A 6,639-nucleotide genomic window follows, 5' to 3' on the forward strand; every position below is an offset into this window, starting at 1 on the left:
TTTATTATTTAAACACATGTTTAAACAAATAGAGTTTCATTATTTGGACGATTGTTTAAACAAGTACATTTGTATTATTTAAACGATTGGTTAAACAAACAATTTTTATTATTTAAACACATGTTTAAACAAATAGAGTTTCATTATTTGGACGATTGTTTAAACAAGTACATTTGTATTATTTAAACGATTGTTTAATCAAACAAATTTTTATTATTTAAACACATGTTTAAACAAATAGATTTTCATTATTTGGACGATTGTTTAAACAAATACATTTTATTATTTAAACAGATGTTTAAACAAATAACTGTTTATTATTTAAGCAATTGTTTAAACAAATAAATTTTTATTAAAAAAAATATAAATATTTATATTTTTTTATTTTGTACATACTTATATATATATATATATATGTATATATATATATATATATATTGCGACGTTGTCCCTTTTTCGAACGGTTTTATGGCCGACGACAAACGGTCAACCCCGAGATTTTATAGGCTCTGAGACCGGGCCGTGCGCGGCCATGCGGACACGGTCCTCTCGGTGCAAAGGCGGAACTCGGTGGAGGCTTGAACGAACAACGCGACGATAGTTCGGGCGCCAGGTATTTAGAAAATACCACGCGAAACACGATGGTGACCTCGAACTCGGGGAAGCCGAGTCCGAGAGTCAAGCCCCCCACGAAACGCGGTCTGAAATAATGACGCGAACGGCCAGATGATTCGAGCGCAGGAGATAACGGGGACAGCCCTCACGGCAGGACGGATCTCGCAGGTGAAGAATCAACAAACGGAATTGGCTCTTAATCTTTAATGGTCACGAAAGTAAAAGATACAGGCGAGCGGCCACGAGGCCGCGAACCGGGAGCCCGCGCTCCTTGTACACTTTAGCGGAAGATGACCGTTCGCTGAGCGCGTTAGTCTATCGTGATTCTATCGCGGACGTACGATGCTACGGTACAATATACGATTTGTTCGTCGATACAAGATTCCACGAGGCGCGGATGAACGGCGCAATTCCTACGACTGTCGCGAGAGTCCGAGGCGAAGCGAAATTGCCGACGTGCGATGGATAATCCACGGCCGTACGCGGGATTCGAGGCGCGTAGACCGCCGCGGTTCACGCGTAATTCCGCCTACGCTCCTACCGTCGCCGACTATCCGAACCGAATACTATTCGAGACTAATTCGATACCGACACGACTCCCGAGGAAGACTTCCGATTTACGAAATTAAGGGAACTCTTGTCGCGAAGGCTCACAGCGTCCTTGAGAAGGACGCGAGCGAAGGCTCGAGGCGCCCTGCGCCTCGGCTCTTACGAAATCTCCGAGGACGAGACGAACACGTGTCGTCCTCGCGCGAATAACACGAGCCACCACGATTAACGAATCGAGGAATCACAGAATCGGCTTACCGTTGACGATATTCACGCTAGCCGCTACCGATGGACTTCGTAGGCTTCGCTGAAGGTTGCCCCTCGACCGAAATTCCGAGCTGGATCCGGAAAAGCCACCCGCGACGCGAAACTAACAAGGAGAGGCCGCGGCCTTCGGGTCACCGATCTCGTTGAGACTTCGCACACTTATAGAGTTCGTTCTCCTGTTTACGAATATATACCATTATAGGGTCAGACGCTCAATAGTTTTTGAGATATTGACGATTAAAGTTTTATTGCTCACCTTAAATACAATATTTTTTGTAGATAATACCAAGAGCCGGCGTGGCGTGATGGTAGCGTGTGAACTTCTCACGCGGATGGCCAGAGTTCAAATCCTGTCAAGTGAATCGATTTTTTTTTCATTTTACTTTATTTTTTATTCATGAAACATTTACCCCGATGTATGTGTATGATATTAATTTCAATCAATTCGAATTCACGCATAAAATTGCATTATCTCTATTTTTTAAATAAAATACTCTAATTGTAAATCGGTACTTATTATTATACGCGTTGAAGAAAAAAAATTCAAATGCAATCTTCTCACAAGAAAATTCAAAATTTATCACGGCGAACACCAATGGGTAAGTATTGTAACCCGATGTTTACAAACCGCGTCGTGCTCTCAAGAGTTTCGCCGAACTCGAGAGGTTCCCTGATCTCTGTTTATGTTGACTGTTTATATCCAAATGATGCAATTCACTAGTTCCGAACTGCATCTTTCGAGTCAGTTGATCAGTCTGTTTTGTTCCACAGTGAAATCGAGAGGTTCTTATAAAAATGAATACGCGAGCGTCTACATCGAGATGTTCATCTCGTAGTGTTTCTGGCGCGAGTGAAAATGCATGCATAAGTGATACAAGTGCGATTCTTGAAAATCAGAAACAATATTTAAAGGATGCTTTTATATATGCGGAAAGCCTCCTGCGAAATGAAAATTTAATTGCGGCGGAAGGATCGTCTGTAATTTCTCATGCAGCGATAGCAATAGGCGAAAAAATATTTGAACTCGTTGTCGATATGATACAGCAGCATGAAATAGTTACAGAGGAGGATCTCATTTGTAATTATGAAATAGATAGGGAAAATGTATTTACGAAAATTACACGTGACGATTCTATTGAAGATGAGTGGTCTGACACGGAAGAAAAGATGGAGAAAACAGAAATTGTGCCGCTAGATGTGAAAATAAAAACAGTTACTATTGCTCGTCGTCATCCATTATGGTCTTTAAAATCACTCCGATCAAAAGGAAGTAGATTGTTGAAAAGAAAAGAAGATCTACTTCGCTGGGAGAAACAAATTAAAGAAGGAGGGACCATATTTGAAAAATATTATGCGATTGATAAGTGGACGTACGACCGATTTCAAGAAGCTCGTGCAAGTTGTCAACAGGTAACTACGAGACACCTCCAAGAATGGGCACTGGCAGGAGCACATCAATATCAATCCACAAATTTTCATTTTAAAGCTGGTCACACTTGGGTAACGAATTTCAAATTAAAACACGATATCCGACAGAGAAAAATCACGAAGTACGTTACTTCACAAGAAGCAAAAAATTTTGACGAAATACTGCAGGCCGCCGAAAATTTTCGTAAAATAGTAAAGTGTATGACCCCGCAATTTAATTTAAATTATATAATTAACACGGATCAAACAGGATGTCAATACCAGTCAACATTCGGAAGGACAATGACATATAAGGGAGAAAAAACTGTAGTTGTAAATAAAAGAAATATCTCAAAAACCACGCATACATATACAGCGCAGTACAGCATCACAATGGCAGGAAAACTGTTACCGCATGTATTCTTATGCATGCAAGAACCTTCAGCAAAATTCGGACCACTTGTACAGAAAAAAGTAAATGAGCTTACGTCACATCATAAAAATATAATAGTAACTTGTTCAAAATCCGGAAAATTAACACAGGATATATATAAAGACTTCCTAAAATTGGTATTGCAACCTTATGTAGAAGAAAACAAATTTCTCTTGTTAATCGATTCCTGGGGAGGACAGACAAATGTGGGAATGTATGACGATTTATTTGTGACGGAAGAAGGAGACACCACCTGTACTCTACGAATAATTCCGCCTAAATGTACACCGCTAGTACAACCTTGCGACGTGTACTTTTACAGGCAAATTAAAAATTTTTTAAAAAGAATACAAAACTGTACCTATTTAATCGAAAACAATCGAGAAATTTCAAGAAGAGAAGATGCCATTAAAATACATTCCCTCATACACACCCAATTGTCAGCAGTAATTTTTAAGCCTATGTTGCAATACGCATGGTTCGCCGCTGGACTATCCGACGATAGAGAAATTTTTGAAAACGTGAATCAGGTGTGCTTCCCAATGGAAATGTTAAAAAACAAATGTTCATGTGGTGAAAGTGCATTAATACGATGTGCAAGATGCTTTGCTTTTCTATGTTTTGTTTGCTTCTACGACAAATACCACTGCTGCACATAACAATAACTGTAAGTATTCTATTATAACTATTCTACTTCTGTTAGTATTATAGAATTATTGTGCGTGAAATCGAATTGATTGAAATTAATATCATACACATACATCGAGGTAAATGTTTCATGAATAAAAAATAAAGTAAAATGAAAAAAAAATCGATTCACTTGACAGGATTTGAACTCTGGCCATCCGCGTGAGAAGTTCACACGCTACCATCACGCCACGCCGGCTCTTGGTATTATCTACAAAAAATATTGTATTTAAGGTGAGCAATAAAACTTTAATCGTCAATATCTCAAAAACTATTGAGCGTCTGACCCTATAATGGTATATATTCGTAAACAGGAGAACGAACTCTATAAGTGTGCGAAGTCTCAACGAGATCGGTGACCCGAAGGCCGCGGCCTCTCCTTGTAAGCGGTATTCGGTAGTTGCAAGGACGAGATTATTTGAAGCGAAACGCGACTATACTCGATGAGCCTCTGTGCGACAGTGGTTCCTCGATCCGCATCGACGGAACGCATCGATCCTGGTTCCCCCCACTCCGAGCGTATTGCCGAATTTTCCGATAGGTGCCGTACGCAACGCAACTAGGTTGTCGCAGGATCGCAACTACGAAAAAGTCCTAGGGCCCCAGACTTTACGCGACCACTTAATTTACCGCGACCTTTGAATTCCCGCTCGCCCTCGGCGAGCGGTTCGCATAATCCTCGGCAGCCAATTCGACACACCACCCACGCTGAGATCCTAGTTGAGCGGGATGAGACGGCGGCGGGACTCGGGCATGCTGTTGTTCGCTATAGGATCTCTTCGTCCCACGACGGCGCCTCCGGGTTTGTTCGCCCGTGTGTGATGACTTGTTTTGCTGCTTCCGGCGCCGGATTTGTTCGTTGGCCATCCTTTTATTCGGTCTTTGATCCTTCGGCACCTTTTCGGACTCGTACGCTTTCTTTATGATCGATAATTGCCTGAAACGTCGTACTCCGTACGCACAACAGATGGCATTAGTACGGTGCACGAAATCGGAAGATTTTCCTCTCGGAGTGCTCTTATGGCCTGCGGGTGGCTTACGTAACCGAAAAAGGTCGGTCCGGTCCACACGTAATTCGGCTGTTTGACCGAGTTCAAACGGCGAAGTGACGTCGCACGCTTGCAACGTCACAACTCCCCCCCCCCCCTTAAAAATGGACCGGACTGCCCCGTGGCTTGTCGACTCTGTGACCTATGGCTCGCCAAATAAGAGCATTCCCTTCGGAAGTCAACCTTTACAGTAGAGCCTCCACCAGTGGACAAACACATACCCAATTCTTACCCTTCGATAACCGCTATCTTCTTCATGCTTTTTCCTTCTACTTCGGACGAGACCTGTTCACAACACAATACTGGAGGGGGAAGGTTCGCAAACATACAATAAATCGTGTTGCCTTTTGCATAGAAAATTATAAACTTTATTTGTCCCGACCGACTGTCGGAACTTCTAAGATACCGCTGTTGCGGAGTTACAATCTTTTTTTTTTTCTTTTCGGAACTTTGAACCTAAGTTATCCGTATCGTTACGGGATTTCCTAATAATCGGGCAACAACTTAAATTTTCCTTCTTTATGGTATTGATCGAAACTAATGCAACCTAAATTAAATTCTTTTACTTTTAACCCCGGTCTTAAACTGGCTACGGAAGTACAGGTTTGGTATCTTTTTTTTTTTTTTCGCGATTTCTACAAATCGTCGAAGTATTCCCTCTTCGGAGCCCCTATCTTCTCGCGGTATTCCTCGTTCATCTTCCTCCACTCGGGCCCGCACGTCGGGCACGTGCGCACTGATTTCCCCGGTTGACCGCATTTGAAACAGTGCTGCTCCACCTGCTTTACGCACTGGCTACGAACGTGTCCGTATTCCCCACAATTCCAGCAGGCATCGGGATCTTTCGCCTTGCTGGTAGCGGTTTCTTCCAACTTGGCCTCGAACTGTTTCCAGTTCGGGAGATGGCGGCGCGGCTTGTGATATTCCGGTATTTCCGCCTTTGCCTGCTGGAGTGGTTGTTCGTGTCTTGGTCGTGCCGACGGTGCGGGTGCCGAGACCGGTAATTCCTCTCTTCGGTGCGCGGCCTTTCTTTCCTCGCAGACGGCGCATTTCGGTTCCGTTTTCGGGACTTGTCGGAAGTACTGTCGCAGGGCCCGGATGTGGCTCATCAGCTTCCGGAAGTCCTTGGTTACTGCTTCGTAGCAATCCTCCAGCTCGATTTGGACTTCGAGCGCTTCGGCCTCTGGATTTTGGTTAGCGGCTTTCGGTATTCCTTCCGTCATGGTCGCCTTTTCGCTCACCACCGGTTCTGGCGTGAGTAGGAGTTGGAGATTACTCTCCTCCTCTACGAGTGGGCCTAGCAGGTCGTCCACTGGGACGTCTGGTACGCTCTTGGCTGGGGGTTGGAGCGCCCTTTCGAGATTCTCGAGACTTTCCTCGAGTGCCCCGATATCCTCGTCGATCACCCGATACTGCTCCTGCACTTCCGGATTCGCCTTGCGATCCTGCATCTGTAATTGGTTCAATTGTCGTATCGAGTTGTTCTTCCTCGCTCTGCTTCGGCGGGGTGTACGTCTTAAGGTCTGACACGTGTGCTTTTCCTACGTCTTTGCCTTCCATTGTGGTCAGGCCGTAAACTACCGTCGAAAGTTTTTTCGCAATTCGCAACGGTCCGGCGTATTTCGGACATAA

At 43.7% G+C, this 6,639-nt stretch overlaps 1 long non-coding RNA gene across 1 annotated transcript; it reads left to right on the forward strand.

Moving 5' to 3' along the window:
- Nucleotides 1-1,606: 1,606 nt before the first annotated feature.
- LOC143217917 (uncharacterized) lies at nucleotides 1,607-4,339 on the forward strand. Its single transcript, XR_013010932.1, has 3 exons — nucleotides 1,607-3,938; nucleotides 4,099-4,192; nucleotides 4,273-4,339. It is a non-coding gene; the product is annotated as an uncharacterized LOC143217917 (long non-coding RNA).
- Nucleotides 4,340-6,639: the final 2,300 nt, after the last annotated feature.

Source organism: Lasioglossum baleicum, chromosome 18 (assembly GCF_051020765.1).
Source record: "Lasioglossum baleicum chromosome 18, iyLasBale1, whole genome shotgun sequence".
Classification (NCBI taxonomy): Eukaryota; Metazoa; Arthropoda; class Insecta; order Hymenoptera; family Halictidae; genus Lasioglossum; species Lasioglossum baleicum.